Raw genomic sequence first — 16,610 nt, 5'->3', positions numbered from 1 at the left:
TTTCCATTGGTGGGTTAAATTCCCAAGCTCGCTGCCACAAATCATAGAATGGTTTGGTTTGGAAGAGACCTTACCTAGTTCCAGCTCTCCTGCCACAGATAGGGATGCCACCCACTAGAACAGGTTGTTCAGGGTCCCTTCAACCTGGCCTTGAAACTTCCAGAGATGGGGCACCCACAGCTCCTGTGGGCAACCTGTTCCAGTGCCTCACCACTCTCAGAGTAAAGAGCATCTTCCTAATTGGAGGTATCTGGGAGCAAGGGGCTGGTTGGTTGGTTTTTCATGCCAGAAAAGAAGCAAATTCAACTATGTACATTTAGGCATTTTCAGCTGTTTATGAGTAAACTCAGAATGAAATGCATATTTGTGATGCAGGCAAAATCATGTAATAGCTGTTCAAATGACATTCTTTTCTGCAGGGTTTACTAAATGTAGAATGACAACCACAGTGACCAACTGGTAAGATTCAGGTGAAAGTCTCGAGTTTCCAAATAAACCCTCTTCTTAATAATTGTGTGGAGTTGTAACATTTTCTACAAAGCTCATTCTGACACAATCAGAGCTTGCCTTTTTAAAGTTTAAAGATCTCCCTTGCTCTTTGGAATTCTGCTTTTTTGTCTCCTATGATAGGCATGCAAAACCCTTGAGCAGTGCTAATCTGATCAGAAACACAAGAGATGCCAAACCACAATGGATGCTCCATACTAAATGATATCAAAATCACTTTCAATTGACTCTCACAAGAGACACTGTAACAATGAAGAAATAAATTGAAGGCTAAAATCAGAATTCATCTCCACAAAAGGCTACTTCCTTTAGGGATGCATGGTAGAAATTCTAGGGAAGACTCTTTTTAAAAACATAGCAGATATGAGAGTTTTGGATCAGTGAAAGGAACTTCTTATCTTGCTACTGCTTACCCTACATGCCATTAGCTGTGTGCTTGCCTGTGACATATTTGGACATACAGTGGATGATCTGTGGGAGTCCACCCAGAAAAAGGTTACTATCCTTGTCTGCTTTACTAGATGATTTTGGAGATGGCTCATCACTCTGCTGGTTCAGGCCCTTGGATCATTTACTGTGTTACACTAAAACAAACTGCTGAGCCTCATTTTCCATCATTTTGCATTCATGTCATTAAAAATGTGTTTAAGTGTTACAAATGTGTTGCAGAGCAACAGATCTTCAAGGTTCCTGCATTTGCCTACCAGAACCAGATGTTCCACCACAGCTCTTCTTAGCAGTGTTGACGGCAGCAGTTTTCCTGGTGGTATTTCTCTAGCTCTCAGCTTCATTTCACATCACACATACAGAAACTCCTTTCGCTTGCTCTTTGGCTCTAGAGGATTTTTTCCTTCTCTTCTGATATTTCTCTCTGCAGTATCTTAATTTGGCAACATATTAAGGGAGATGTCTTAAGTCAGTGTGAAAGGGCAGAACTAATTAACATATGCAATAAGAGGTATTAAAAATTCAAAGGTTGCTTTATACATGTTTCAGTAGAAGTGAGCTCCAAATTCGACTAACGAATGGCTAAAGTTATCAAATACATGCCCAGCTGAGTAGTAAGGATCATAATGACCTACCTAATAAGGATTTATGCTGCACTGACTGGAATGTAACAAATCCCAAACACATGGAGGCCATATACTTGGAGGGGAGGGATGTGAATCCTTCCAGGCACACATGAGCCAGAGATGAATGCAAGTGCTAGTGTACACATATGAACAAATTTGTCCCACTTTCCCCATTTTGCCATTGGCAACAATGCCTAGATTATCCAAAACCACAACAAATTACAAAGCAGAAGAATTACGACTCTCTAAGAATCTCTGTGATGGAAGCATTACTGCAAATCATGTTGCTAAAATAAAGAAAATAGCTATAAAATTTTACATTTTCCTTCTACTTTTTTCTGTAAGACAGCAGCTTGCTTATTTAATATTATTATTAGCCCTGCTTGCTATTCATTTGTTGAACACCACTTATTTTTAACAAGGCAAAATATCACCTCAGCAGGAGAAAGGCTGCCTAAATAAGAAGGATGGGAGAGAAAAGAGTCCTTTTAGATGTGAAGCATCTGCTGTTCCCAGGGAGGTATGTGGATTTGGGATCGGGTTCATGGATGGGCTCCAAAACCACTGGGAGTTGGGTTGCAGGATAAACATATATATCCAAATCAGATGCAGTATTACTTACACTTCATCACTCAAACTGAAACTTAGTGTTTTGATTTAAAATCCCTTCAAAACACTTCTACTTCCTTTGGTATTTTAACAAGGGAATATTATGTCTTCTGATATCTCTTCACAACAATCATCACAAAAAACCAAACAAAACAACAACAATAAAACCCAAACCATCAAATCTAAGAGCTTATGAGTAAACCACCAATTTTTCTTAAATGTTGTGCTTGCAATGGGGAACTGTAATTTCTGCTTCACAGGTGTCATGATACAGAGGCTGGCTTTGGCAGCTTTAACCCATCTTCCCCAGTTTACCTAAAAACTCAGATCCCCCATTTGCCTAAAGCCTACTAATTACTAACTACTACAGAAGGCAGGTTTTAAAAGATGTGTTTCTGATCTATCCTAACAAGACCTTTGCTGGAGTAACCATTCCAGCCAAAGCATCCAGCAGAACAACCCTTGTGTGGATGTAATTGAGGAGTAGCAGAACCACTGCATTTGGCAACCTTTCTGAAAGTCACCCTGTAACTATACAATGGTTACACTGGGATAATGGCATTAGTATTTTCCTGGCCTGGCTCCACTAGCCAGAGATGACACCTTTTCATATCCCTGGCTGATAATGCTGTGTCAACAGAAGTCTGCAAAACAGATCCCTTCCTAGAGAGGGAACTGTGATTCTGTAGGAAAGGCCCAGACACTCCAGTGCAGAGCATCATTCTCTTCCCTAACACCAGAGCAGAAACAGTGCAAACCCACTAATGTCTTTGGATAATGATCCAAATTTACACCTGTGCAAAAGCAGAAGACACTTAGCTCTAAATCCAGTGCTGCTTCAGTGTTTGGTACTCGTGATATAGAATTCTGAACTACTTTCCAGTAAGGTTGTGTGGTTTGCAGCTGGATCTAAGTTACATCTTCATCTGAAGATGTGGTGGGTTTTTTTGCTTAAATTATCCCACTGTTTAGGATTTTTGTCTCATGCTAATGAAGACAAATTGTTTTGCAGTTGCCTTATTATTTACAAAAAATGAATTAAAGATTACAAGGGAAACTTGCATCAACATTTGTTTTCACTGTCATGATTTACACCAGCTGCAGACCTGACCTCAAAAACCCACACTGTGCAAGTCAAACTGCACAACACAATGCCATTTCTCACAGTCCCAAACCACCTTCTAGCAGCGCTCTGTTTCTCTTACTCTCTTGGGAGATTCATCAGTGACAAAGTTTGGGGTAGATACTAGTTTCTTCTGGTTCTGTGGGCTTCCTACTACTTCTGCCTCATACACATAGTGTTAGCAGGAAAACTGGGCCCTTATATTTGTTGGCAGCACTGACACAACCATTAAGCCACATGCCCCTCACACTTTCCAGACTTGTTTAGTAGTTCCCAATTTTTTCAGTTGTCACTGTAGGGAGAGGTGTTTAAATTGTTCCCTCCTCTCCTGGATGGCAGCCAGCATAAACATACAATTTCACGCAGGGTCAATGCAGAAACAATGCTCTGCTTAAGAGTGTGAAAGCATTTCATGAAAGGAAAACAAAAACCAGAAGGAATTGCCTCATTGCTAATGGCTCAATCCCTTCTGCTTTTTAGCAAATGACATCAATAGCTAAACCCAGCAGTCAGAAGTCAGAAAGCAAAGCCAAAGCAAACCTGTGAGATTTGCCTTCTGACATGCACACGCTTCATTCTGCTACCCAGTATGCAGAGCACAGCACCAGAACTAATAGCACCATGACCTGAAAAGAGCAGAGAGAGATCCAGAGGATGAAAGAGGGGGTGTAAGGATAAGGGGTGAGAGTGGGTGAGTAAGGGTGTAGAGCTACACTTCTCACTGTCTGAGCAATTTGCTTTAGCATGTGACTGCCTTGCCATTGTCTTACCCATGCCTGAGTCACAGAAAGGCTTATTTGTTTTTATCTCTGAACTGATTTAGTAAGATCACCACATAAAAGACAATGGGATTTGTGAAAATCTCCAATGGAAATCTACCAATTCAGGTGTGTACAGTCACTCATTAGGGCCATGCACATTGTAAAGTTGGGAAAAAGCCTTTAGAAGTAGATTTCTTGGAAGGCTGTGGTTTTACTTCCTCTACCTGAGGATGATTTGGCTCACTCACCACTTGCATGCTGGAAAAACTAGGGTTTCTTCTATGCAGCTCTAAGTGGCCAACAGCTAGGTCTTTGACAGCACTTTTTACTCAAAATGGAAGAGGAGTTTGTCATCTCAAACTCCTCTCCCAGATGCAAAACAATTGGGTATTTCTCTCAAAAATCTCAAATGTTGGTAGTGGCATCACCAAGCAAGTCTAGAATTTGTGGTGAGAATTAGAAAATTAGGGTATGAGAAAATCAGAGCTCTGGAACAATAGGGCAGGAAAATGGCAACTCTCAAAACTGAATCTGATAAATTAATCAGCATTCATTAAATTATTGGGAGAAGAGGGATAAGACACAATCATCTAAAAGATCCTTTGCATTCCTGTATTTCAGAAGTGATAGTTTTGTGGTGATTTTAGCTGATTATTTCAGAACTCAGTTGCATATATAGTTGAAATATATTAATGATGTCCACTTCTTTATAAGAGGCATATTTTCCTAGTACATCTTGCTCTAGCATGAGACAGGCAGGGACACTGGCTTCACTCCTAACTGACTTTTAAGGCATAGAGGAAGAGAACATTTCTTCTATGTAGGACTCTTGCCAGCAGTTCTGAAAGCTGGAGCTGTTGTCCTTATGCCTAGCAATACACATATGCAACACCACTTCATTTCACTGTAAGGACCATATGGTCTGTCTAGCATGAGCTTGAACCACTGCCACTTCATTCTAGCCTGGCTGTTCTGTAACAACAGAAGAATCTGATTTTCAACCCATCCATTTTGTCAGTAGTGTTGTCTTAAACCTGTACAACTCATCACCCAGCTAGAGGCACAGCTGCAGCCAGCAAAGTTTAACTTTGCTCTGCAGCAGCACAGGAAAAAAGAAATGACCTGCCAGCACTAATCACTGAGTGCTGTAGGTTAAAGTGTTTCCAAAAAAAGGATACCAGTACAACCTGCGTAATTAATGTTTAGCCATAAGGTGAAATGGTTAACTTGACTCTTCTGATCACCCTCACAGACTGAGGATTAAGCATTTTACTGTGTCTACATAAAATTTGCTGTGAGCAAGAGGTTTTCAGCAATCAGTGAGATGGTGCTCCCATGCATCAGATAGGGGCAAGCAAACGAAACTGGTGCAAGTATTTACCCAAGAAAATCACAAGAGGGTGACCACACTAGATAAAACTGAGACAAACTGTGAACTTAATCACATTTGTTTATTATTGTGATTAATAAATAAATACATTACTCCTTCAGAAGGGATTTATAAAAGAGCAAAATCTGTTCAAAAACATGGTCTTTCTGCTTGCAGTTTTAAATCTTTTGTGATGCTAGCTTGCCAGGCAAGTTAACATAACAGAGCAGCCTTAATGCTATCCCTGTGCAGGGCAAGGAGTTGAATTAATCAGGATCACTAATCACATTAGAAAAAAACATAGCACAACACCACAGAAAGAAACAGCTGGCAATAATAAATTTAAATTGTTGTTCACTGAGAGAAAAATGGAAACATGTAGTGATAGACCAACATCTTCCTGAATGCACACAGTGCTTGGCATTGAGCAGGGCATTTGAGGATCTCAAAGGAACAGCATGGTTCAACAAATGCTAGCTAATGAATGCAAGAGTTGTAAAAGGAAAACTAAATATAAATATAAAAATGCAACTTCAAATTAGCTGGTTCTACAGCTTGTACTGAAGTAGCATCTTCCCAGCCACATTGGAAAAGAGAAGGAAAAAAACCCCAACAAATTAGTAGATGCTGCCGTCCTTCCTTTATCCTGCATTTTTATCATGCAAAGCAGATAGGAAACAGGATATTGCTCTCTTTCTGCAGGGTCTGTGCCAGCTAGAAAGCATACTATAGTCAGAATCTGAAAATTATTTAGAAAATATTGACCACACTGATTGCAATTACAGAGGGAGGAGCCAGAATATGATGTCTAGAGAAAATGACCTATCCTAGGGGCCCAAAGAATTCAATGTGCTTCATTTATCAAAACACAAAATCACCAATGATCCAATTACAGCACACACACTCCTCATTGTAAAAAACAGCTAGTCTCAGAGGGTTGTCTAACTTAGCAGAGAAATGCATTGAAGAACCAATAGCAAAAAGTTAAAGCTAAAAATAACACCAATTTAGAAATAAAATGAGTAACATTTTAACTGTGACACATTGCTGAGACTGATTATGAACTGAAGCAGTAAACTTCTTTTTTTTAGGTTTAAATGATACAGTGTTTTCCTAAAAAACAAGCCATCTCTTGTCTAGCAGGAGTTCTGTGAAATGGACTACAGAGAACAGGCAGGGTGGGAGATTGGACACAGACACCTTTCTGTGCTTTTTGGGACTAACCACACTATGAAATCAGTCATTTCTCAATATTCTCACCACAGCACCACACCCCTCACTCTAAATTTATTGCCAAGTTTCCTATGAAAATAAAACCTGTCTTTGTGGTCTACATAGACATGGGTTTGTCCACTGCCTCTTAGAAATTCTGGAACCCAGTTCCAGAAGTTTAATGAAATTAAACAAAAAGGTAGGGGGTGGCTAAATATGAAATGCTTAAATACTTTGTGAAAAGAGACAAAAGAGAGAGGATCACAGAATCACACAGAGAATCAATTAGGTTGGAAAAGGACTCTGAGATCATTGAGTTCAACCTATGAGCAAACGCCACCATGTCAAATAGACCATGGCACAAAGTGCTTAAATACCTCCAAGGATGGTGACGCCACCACCTTCCTGTGCATGGGAATGGCAGTCCATTCCAATGTCTATTCACTCTTTCTGTGAAGAAATTCTTCCTAATATCCAACTAAATCTCCCCTGGCATGGCTTAAGACTATGAAAAGGTCACCTGGGAGTCTCCTTTTCTCCAGGCCAAACAACCCCAGCTCTCTCAGCTGCTCCTCATCAGATTTGTGATCCAGGCCCTTCACCAGCTTTGTTGTCCTTCTCTGGACTTGCTCCAGCACCTCAATGTCTTTCTTGTAGTGAGGAATTCTAAACTGGACAGAGTACTCAAAGTGTGGCCTCACCAGTGCCAGATGTAGCTCCACATGGGATTGTTGTGGCCAAAGTGTAGGACCTAGCACCTGGCCTTGTCGAATCTTATACTGTTGGTTTCAGCTCACTGATCCAGCCTGTCCTGATCCCTCTGCAGGGCCTTCCTGCACTCCAGCAGAACAACATTCCAGCCCAACTTGGTGTTGTCTGCAAATTTACTAAAGGTAGACTCAGTTCCATCATCCAGATCATCAATAAAGATATTAAACAGCCCAGCCAGCCCTTAATCCTGCAGATCTCTTCTTAACCCAGGGATCTCTTATTCCTTACAGAGGAACAGACCACAGAATTAGACATCAGAAAATCCCCATGGGAGGACATGAAACATGCATATATACACTTTGAGAACAAGGCTTCAGTAGCTTTGCCATTCATGAAATTGCTTAAGTGAGAATATTACAAAAGCAAATTATGTGCTACAGACAGCATCCAGGCCATGTTTAGTTCAGAAGATAAGTTATCTGGGAGATGTTGGTCTTATGATCTCTTTTGGCCTTAAAATCTGTACCATTGTGTTACTTTTTCTTCAAATCTGCCATATAGTAGGACTCCTACACCAATCTTAGCGTGAGTAGCTCTCTAAAACATAGTTCAGAAAAACATGATGGACAATACTGCTTTTACGTACCCAAATTCCACTGAGCATGAGACTGCAGGGACTGGTCTTTTTTAAATACCATGACAGTTCTCAGATGGTTGTTGAAACTCCTTTTTACAACCAAATTGACTATTGATATCATTTAATTTTACTGAAAATATATGTGAAAAGGATCCCATGGTGGATCCTCTTGCCAGGCTGGGTTTGCAGAGAGCAGAGATGCTGGCTCTGGCAGCTAGAACACTTCTTGCTGTGGCTACAACTAGGAAGTAAACACCTTGCTACCCCCACCACCCCAATTAGAATGGGATGGTAACTCCCAGGAAACAAATACTGTCTCCATTGCCTCTAGAAAGTATCTAAGTGCCTAATTTTAGATGGAATGCATTACTTCTTAGGCTACTAAAGTTTCCAAACTCAGTCACACATCTGGCTCCAGGAAAGTTTGAAATTAGTACAAGACCAGGTTGGGAAGAATCAGTTGCAGCCAGCAGGACCTGTTGTAGTAGGGTGTGGAGTGAAGCCATTGCTTGCAGAAATGGTACCAGCATTTAACCATATCTGTCATCTACAGGAAAGAAAGTACAATACAAGGAAGGCCATGCTAAGTCCATCCTTAGGAAGCAGGGTTTTTGGCCTGAAGAGATTTCCTCAAACCTTTAACAGGACAAGTTTGCCTCAGTTTAATTAGAATCAGTTTCTATCAAATTATCTGTTTCTGCCTGTTCCACCAGCAATGACTAAAGCAGGTTTAATTGCATGCTAGGAAAGGTGTGCTGCATTGCTCATTTTCTGTTAAGAAAACAGAAATTAAAGCTGCCACATGAAAATGGAACTGAGGCACCTCCACGCAGCAGCTGGCAAGTGAAGAAAGGGCATTCCAATCACCAAGACATCATTTCCGAAATTCAGACAACAATCAAACGCCCTGAGCCAGTTGCACCAACTATCGCTGAGGAAGTGAAGCTTTCTCAGTGTTAGGTTATAACATTACATGAGGTTGTTGCTTCCTTGTATTTGTGTATGAACAAAGAACAAGGACAGTGAAACAGTAACATAGCTATTTACCAGTGCATAGCCTTTTCTACTGCTGGACACACCCACTCCTAAAAACCAGGAGCCAGAGAGAGACATTGTTTCACAGCAAATGCGTCAGTAGAAAAAATGTGGGAACAACTCCCTCAGCAATGTCATTCTGGACAGGAGCTGCTAGTACACATCACCTCAGTGGTAGGGCCACTCAAGAGACAGACTGCACAAGGAGCCATGATCTCCTGCCAACCCATACTGGCAAGAATACTAAAATTCTGGTCAAAGTATTCTTCATGACACGACAGAGGAGTGCTACAGATCCCTTTCCTCAGGGATAAGGATTACCAATAAGCACAGCAGCACACTCTGTTCTTCAGCAAGACTTGAATTGACACCTATAAAGAGGAAAATTCCTGTGCTCCTGCTAACTGCTATTACTCAGTACAACTCAGACCAGAATAAATTAACACCGATTAGATGTGATCAGCACATTCAGCAGCAGCTTATGGGCATAACGTTGCACAGGTCTGGCTGGGAACACAAAAAATGCTTCCTTCTCTCAGGGCTATGGTGGCCTGTCACTGCTGTGTGACCATATTACTCAGAGGGTGTGGAGTTATCAAGGCAATGACCCAAAAGAATGCTGAATACTGGTTTACAGCCTGGGACTTTCACCTACCCTACCTCTGTTGGTTCACCCTCACATGCCATCTCCTGGCACATTTTTTCTGTGTCTAAGAGTCAACAGGAAGCTGCTTATTATGAAAAAAACACTGTAAATGAGGAAACACAATCCATAAATGTTTTCAATATATTTTCTACAACACTGCTGCTGCATTTGTAGCTGATTTATTTCTGTTATCTTTTAGATTTCACATTATATGTTGAATTACCTCGAAACAGGAATGTGAAATAAAAAATACTGATTTAGGTGCAATGCAATCCAATAGTGGACATCACGTATAACACTAAGTCCTGTATATTTATGACCCAGAATAAAATAATGAACTTAGACAGTGCACTGCCTTGCAGAATTTAGAGCTAGCTACATATAATAGCATTAACTATTGGTTCTTCAACAAAAATCAGATTTGAGCAGTTCTATCTGGTTCAGACTTCTCCTTCCTACCTTTTTAGTTTTAGTAGCTATCCTGAATTTGGTTTTAAGAAGAATCTTCTAGAGAAAGAAGGGAAAGAAGTCATCTTTCTTCTCTATTTCTACTGCTGTCCTAAAGAGGACAAGTATATTTGAAAAGACACATGCATCAGACAGAACTGTTTTTCCTTGCCTGACTTCTAGACTTGCTTTGAAGCTTCAGTGAAGAAATTAAAAAGATCTCTTCTGCATTATGTTATCTCCACCACTCCTAAAAAAGGGCTCTGACCATAAAGATGGATGAACATCCGAAACCACTGCTAAGCAAACACACTAACTCAGTCACTGTTAGCCATTAGAAAAATAAGAGAAAGTCTATACAAGATAACATTTAACATGTGCTGCTTGGAATGATGTGACCTAAATCCTGTTCCATTTAATACAGAACATTTGAATATTCTCTAAAATCAAAATTAGAAGCCTGGTCTGCTTATGCATAAATAATACTTTCATAGGAGCACTTGATAAACCCCATTTCCAAAAGGTTTTAACCCTTCTGCACTCTCTTGAGAAATACAGAATACAAAACACTGTCTTACCATGCAATGCAGTCTTCTGAACCACTATGCAGTATCTTCACAGAGAAAAATCAATTAAGGTAGGGGCACCAAGACTTTCCCAGGTTGTGTCTTGTCCAAGCCAGCTCCAACCACCAAACAAGAGGTAAGAGTTTATGAGTTAATCATGACCAGCTGCAGGTACTTCAGTCTGAATACTGGGGGTAAAAAGCTAGTCCTCTGTTCCACCTTGCCTCTTAACTTGAAGGCTCCCTACTCAATGTCAGCATCTTCTGAATGGGACTCTGAGGCATCTGGCTCACCTGTAATTCAGTACATACCCATGCTGAAACACTGGGCTCCTATAGGCACTCCAAGCTTGGGTCTGGGATTCCTACAGCTTTTTCTGAAATCAGCCTTCAGGCACATCTGAAAGGATTCCACATCACTCAGGGCTTCTACATTTAAATCCTACTGTTTCCTAAATTCTACATCTTAGATGCATTCTAGGCATAAATTGCTCAGGCTTGCCCACAAACAACATGAGATTAGGGTGCCCAAACTGGACAGCAATAAAATTACATTGGCCACCCTAATCTGTTTCCCTTTTTTTCTACAGTTCTGCAAGCTGTGTGGGAGGGGCTCATCTACTATTTTAATATCTATGAACCCTAATATAATTTGCAAAATTCATCTTGACACTGTTAAATGAGTTTAAAACCAGTCTGATGAATGTATGAAAACAGAAAGGATCCAAATTAATGCAAAAATCAACCTAGCCCAAAGCAAACTACTAGCCCTCACACAGATTTGTACTCACTTAGACACCACCTTGAGAACTGTTCAGCATCCTCAGTGAAGTCAGTAGGATGTTATGTTTAGAAGAGGCCTGAAGGTGTAGTTTTAAATCAATTTAATTAAAATTATACTAAAAGCTGTGCCCATCCTGTTGGATGGGATTAGAGTTCCAGATTTATGAATTAGCCAGGTATCAGCCTAGCCACTACAGTTGTACATGGAGGCCTGAGCCTGTGGCTAACATTAGGCACAGTGTGATTAAACCCAAGAAAATCTGGCAAGAAATGAATGTTTATTATCTGTTTTTAAACTTATTCCCTATTAATAATTAAATTTAATAGGTACAGTGCACCCTCCAATTAATACTGACCAAGGGAAATGGAAACTAGAATTCTTAACATCAGTGGGTACCCAGTCTTGTAATGGTGTTTTGTGCAGCTTTTACAATATACAGTGATAGAAATTCCCAGATGATTAGGTAGATAAGGCATTTGTCTTAATTTATAGGAAGGAGCTCACTTGTGCAGGTAATACTGAAGAAGAAAATCAATCACAAATTTTGGGAATGTGTTGCACGTTCAGCACGTAAGGAGGATCTGCCCCTAGAGATTATACTGAAATCAACAAGCCTTTAGAGATGGATATTTCCATTTGAAGTTTCCAATTAAAACATGCATTATTTATAGCAGTAGAACCTTTGCCTGAGTATAACACAAGAGTCTTTTGTCAACTCTGCTACAGCCCTTAACCTATGCTGAGCCTGCACTTTTTGGAGCTACTGCTCTATGAAAAGTCTTTCATGAGAGCAAAGTAGGAGAGACAGGGAATGCAAGGATCACTTTGTTCAAGAGGAAGCATAGTTAACACCTTAAGACCTAGCTTGGATTCCCCTCAGACTCACAGAAATTGACATTCAAAAAACCACACATTCCTGTTTACTGAATTACACAGAAAGAAAATAAAGCATACCAATTTGGACATTCCTTGAAAAATTGTGGTGTCAGAAGCAGACTTGGAAGATTTCTGCTATACCTGGCAGTTGGACTAGAAAATAATTGTTTACTGGTTTAAGCACATTTGAAATATTTTATATTATTCAATGAACCTATACATGAAAGCCTTCCACTACTAGCTGCTCCCAAATTACTAAAGCGTGTGAACTTCTGATAAAAGGCTGGTGTTCCAAGATGTCTCACAAAGCAAACCAGAAACATGTCAAGATTATTGGTTTCTGCATCTAAATTTTCTTCCTTTCCTAGAGTGCAAAGAAATGCTTCTGCTAGAACCTGTCATATTCATATTGAAAGATCACTTAAAAGGACATACCAAAATCCTTCGCTTTACTGCAGAATAACTATACTGCCAGGGGCTGGGATAAAGAGCAGATTAGAATTTGGCTCTATAAATCATACCTTGTACATACAAAACCTGCTATCAGCAGTCTTTTCAGTAAACTAATTAATGCTGAATACTTCTGCCCACTTACAATAGGGCAATAAACATACAGAAAAAAAAAAAGCAAGCACTTATTTTGTATTCAAGGTCCCATTTCTAATTAACTTATCAAGCCTACTATACGGCCTGCTCAAAGAACAGTGGGGAAAAAAATGGAAAAAAACCCCAGCACATTAAAAATTCTAGTGGGCATGCAACTGCACCATGCTACACCTGCAGCACTGCTACTCCAAGCTACCCTTGCCTGCTCTCAAATGCTAAGATTGAGCTTGGTGCTTATGTGAAAGATGTAAAAACAGGGCAGAACACTGCCAGAAGTAATCTCTAGTAATTACTAGTAATTTAGTAAGTGGTGCAGACCATCCTTCACAACACTACTGAATAAATTCCCTAGAAAAGCAGATTGCTTACAACACAATTGTCAAGGTGACACCAAAATGAAAGCTCAGTTCACTTACCAACTCTTACAAGCCTCTTTGTGCTTTTTGCAAGATTGGGACTGTTGATCTGAGTTTTGGCTGAATTCCAGCTTGTTTAATTAAATTCCACATACCTACATCTCCTTCACATCCCTTTGCTACTGCTAAACGCTATTAAACAACCAACATGTTACATCAGTGTCCTCTGAGCCCAACATCAACAAGGATCAAAACATTTTCCCAGTGCAAAGTCAGGGAAAAGCTGCTGGAATCCTTTAGAATAAAGTACTGTAGTTGTCATAAATGAGTACTTACCACTCAAGCAATTTCAAGTTAAAGAACCATCAGACTGTTGTGCAAACAAGTTTTTACAATTCACATTGCAGCATTTTAAGGACGGAAAATATTTCCCATTAGTAATACTGTATGTACTCAGTTACAAATGTACAACTATTATTCCTCCAGATGAAGAGAGACCAGGTACTTACATTTAGTGTGCATCTCCAACCTTTTCTGTGCCAAATGTACAACAGGAAGATACATGGGATGCTCATCAGCTTCTTACACTGTGAGAATTTTATTATCTTAAAAAAAACCCCTGTCTTTAATTCTTTAATAGAGATTCTACTTATAAATTGCCACTAGCTTTTCTCCACATTACTTTAAATAACATTTTCCTGTAAATGAAGAAATCTACAATTTACCTGAAGGGAAACTTGTATCCTGTTGCAGTAGTATATTCTTCACAATTATGTTTCAGAGAACAGTGCTTCTGTCTGGAAGAAAGTTGTGATACTATGTTTTTTATCCCCATAGGGTTTTCAAACCATAGTTAAATAATAAATGCAGAGTATTAGAGTAAAACCATTTTAAAGAGCAATTTCTATTTTAAATAAGGTTCAGATATATTTAAGCACCAAGTTTTCAAGTCAAATTTATTTGATATCATATATCAATAGTTTATATTTTTATTTCAACATTGGGTAAGCTTATGATAATATACTCATTTTGTAGTAAAAGGTAACCATGAAGAAATTTAGTGAATTTTGTTTATTCCATTGAATACTACAACAACTGTAGATTTTCTTGAATCATTTACTGTTTTATATAGAGACTGTATTAAAAATGAAAGATGCAATGAAGAAACTGCTTGTAGTGTTCACAGTCAGCTTTGGCACATTTCAACTGATTCTGCCCTGAAATGTCAAACTCTTCATTTGTAAGTAAGCAGAATGTATCAGCAAGAGGTAACCAGAACAAAAACCAACACCCTTTGGACACAACAAATCCCCATGATCCTCTCAGCACACTGGAGTCACCACCTGTACCATCCCCTCACAAAGCACTTTGGAAAGACCACTCTAAGTGCTTTTAATTGCCACATAAGAACCATTTCTTCTCTTCTTACATATAACTCCTGGCTTTCCACAAGGAAGCCTGATAATGCCAACAACTTCTTTATTTGCTGGAATGCCCAGGTGGAAATTTAAGAACCTAATGTTCCAGAGGGAGTGGTTTGAGGGTAAAGATGGCCTGGGAACTGGATAATGAGGTTCCTGAACTCAGGTGATATTTCTTAATGTATTTTCAAAGAAGTTGTTTATCAGGAGATCAGCAAAAACTACAGCCAAAGACCTCCTCACCAGTGTGATGTCAGTGTATGTGAAGGTCCAAGATCTTCTGAATGCTGCAATAAGACAGAAACATATCAGTGACTACTACCATCAGCAGCAGAGAGTAAGCACTACACAAACACAGGCTGTCAGTCTCTAGCTGTAGAGCTCCTACATCCAAAATAGCCCAACAGAAGGTCAGGGGATGAGTAATTCCTTGCAAGATCTCCTGGTTCTGCCCAGTAGCAGATCTCACACAGAACACAGCACTCTTGAGCCATTTCACTTACAGCTTAGCTGCATTCCCAAGTGAGGGATTCTAGACCTAAAGTGCCTCTCCTTTCACACAAGCAAGATGATATCTTTCACCTTTTCCTCCCTACCACTGGAGTAAGTTAGTAGAGTTTGCACCATGTTTTCAGCAGTATTTCTCTTTCAGTTGTGCAGCTGTGGATATATCTATTCTTTTAAAATAAAACCTCCATAGAGACAATAAAAAAAAATCTAAACTCCTATGTTTAAACGTGTCCCAATTTACTTTTTAATCTTAATAGGACCTATATGCATTTAGATCCTTTGGATACAATTGCTGCAGCATGCAACCACCTACACCAGAGATGAACACATTTGTGTGTGCAAATAATTCCACCTCAATGTAGTGAAAGCTGCAAACTGCTCTGAACTTGCATTTGTCATTTATTTTACCTATTCTGCATTGTGACAGAGGGACATACCTCAAAATGAAGAACTTAACCATAACACAAATACTGTCAAGTATTCATTCTATATTAAAATGTGAGGTTTGCCACACATTTACTATGGACCAAAATCCTGCCCAGAGACAGTGGAATTATCATCTGATACTAATCAAAACCTCAGTTCTTTTTGATTCAGGAAATACCAAATCTAGAATCTAAGTCTTTGGTTTCTGGCACTTTCCTCATGCAAGAGCAGCCAAGAATACAGCTGTACACAGGCTACAAGAGAACACAGATTGTGACCTGAGGGTTAGTCTCAGCACTTATGACCTAACATCAAACAATAAGACTCCAAAACTTACCAAGTTGTAACATAAGCTTCTCTGAATTTAAGGTTTCCATTAAACAAATACTGAGGATCCATCTATTTTGGCAGCACTTTTTGCAGACCTACAAGGTCATATTGAAACAATCACCTACAGGAGGATTCATCCCACATAGTATTAGCCAACAGATGTATTATCTTCTAGATTTCCACTGTAAAGTTAACTGTAGGCAGGTAGCAAGAAATCCTAACAGGTGAATTAGCCCACACATTTAAGTGATGTCTCATATGAAATTAAGATGTCTTGTAGGAATGCCCACCATTCTACAATGGGCACAGAAGGAGATCCACAGAGAGGTCAGATTAAACAATTAAATTGGCTAAGCCTAATTTTTAGTAATTTAAGACTAATTTGAGTAATGTATACACCATACTAGTTTAAAAACCTCATGGCTGGTGATGCCAATATTTATGGGTTTTCTATGTTTGGGGTAGTGGTATTTGGGTGGTGGTGTTATTACATGAATACAACAAGCAAAAAACCCTAGACTTCCTGACAAGTATGCTTAATACCTTAATCCTACTTTTCCTTCACACCTAACAAAATATTTAATTGGTTGATCTAGCAGAGAGAAA

The 16,610-nt window shown here is 39.4% G+C and overlaps 1 protein-coding gene across 1 annotated transcript in view; it reads right to left on the bottom strand.

The window, feature by feature from the left end:
• The window catches only part of LOC146441565 (uncharacterized), a 59,437-nt gene that overhangs the window by 21,156 nt on the left and 21,671 nt on the right, over window positions 1-16,610 (bottom strand). The window contains exon 4 of the mRNA XM_085051992.1: window positions 14,043-14,114. The gene's annotated coding sequence lies outside the window, so the exon portion shown is untranslated. The remainder of the gene's footprint in view (window positions 1-14,042; window positions 14,115-16,610) is intronic.

This window comes from Lichenostomus cassidix, chromosome 2, assembly GCF_008360975.1.
Source record: "Lichenostomus cassidix isolate B80296 chromosome 2, HeHo_3.0, whole genome shotgun sequence".
Classification (NCBI taxonomy): domain Eukaryota; kingdom Metazoa; phylum Chordata; class Aves; order Passeriformes; family Meliphagidae; genus Lichenostomus; species Lichenostomus cassidix.
The sequence above is the reverse complement of the archived record's forward strand: the minus strand, read 5'-3'. Positions and strand labels throughout refer to the sequence as shown.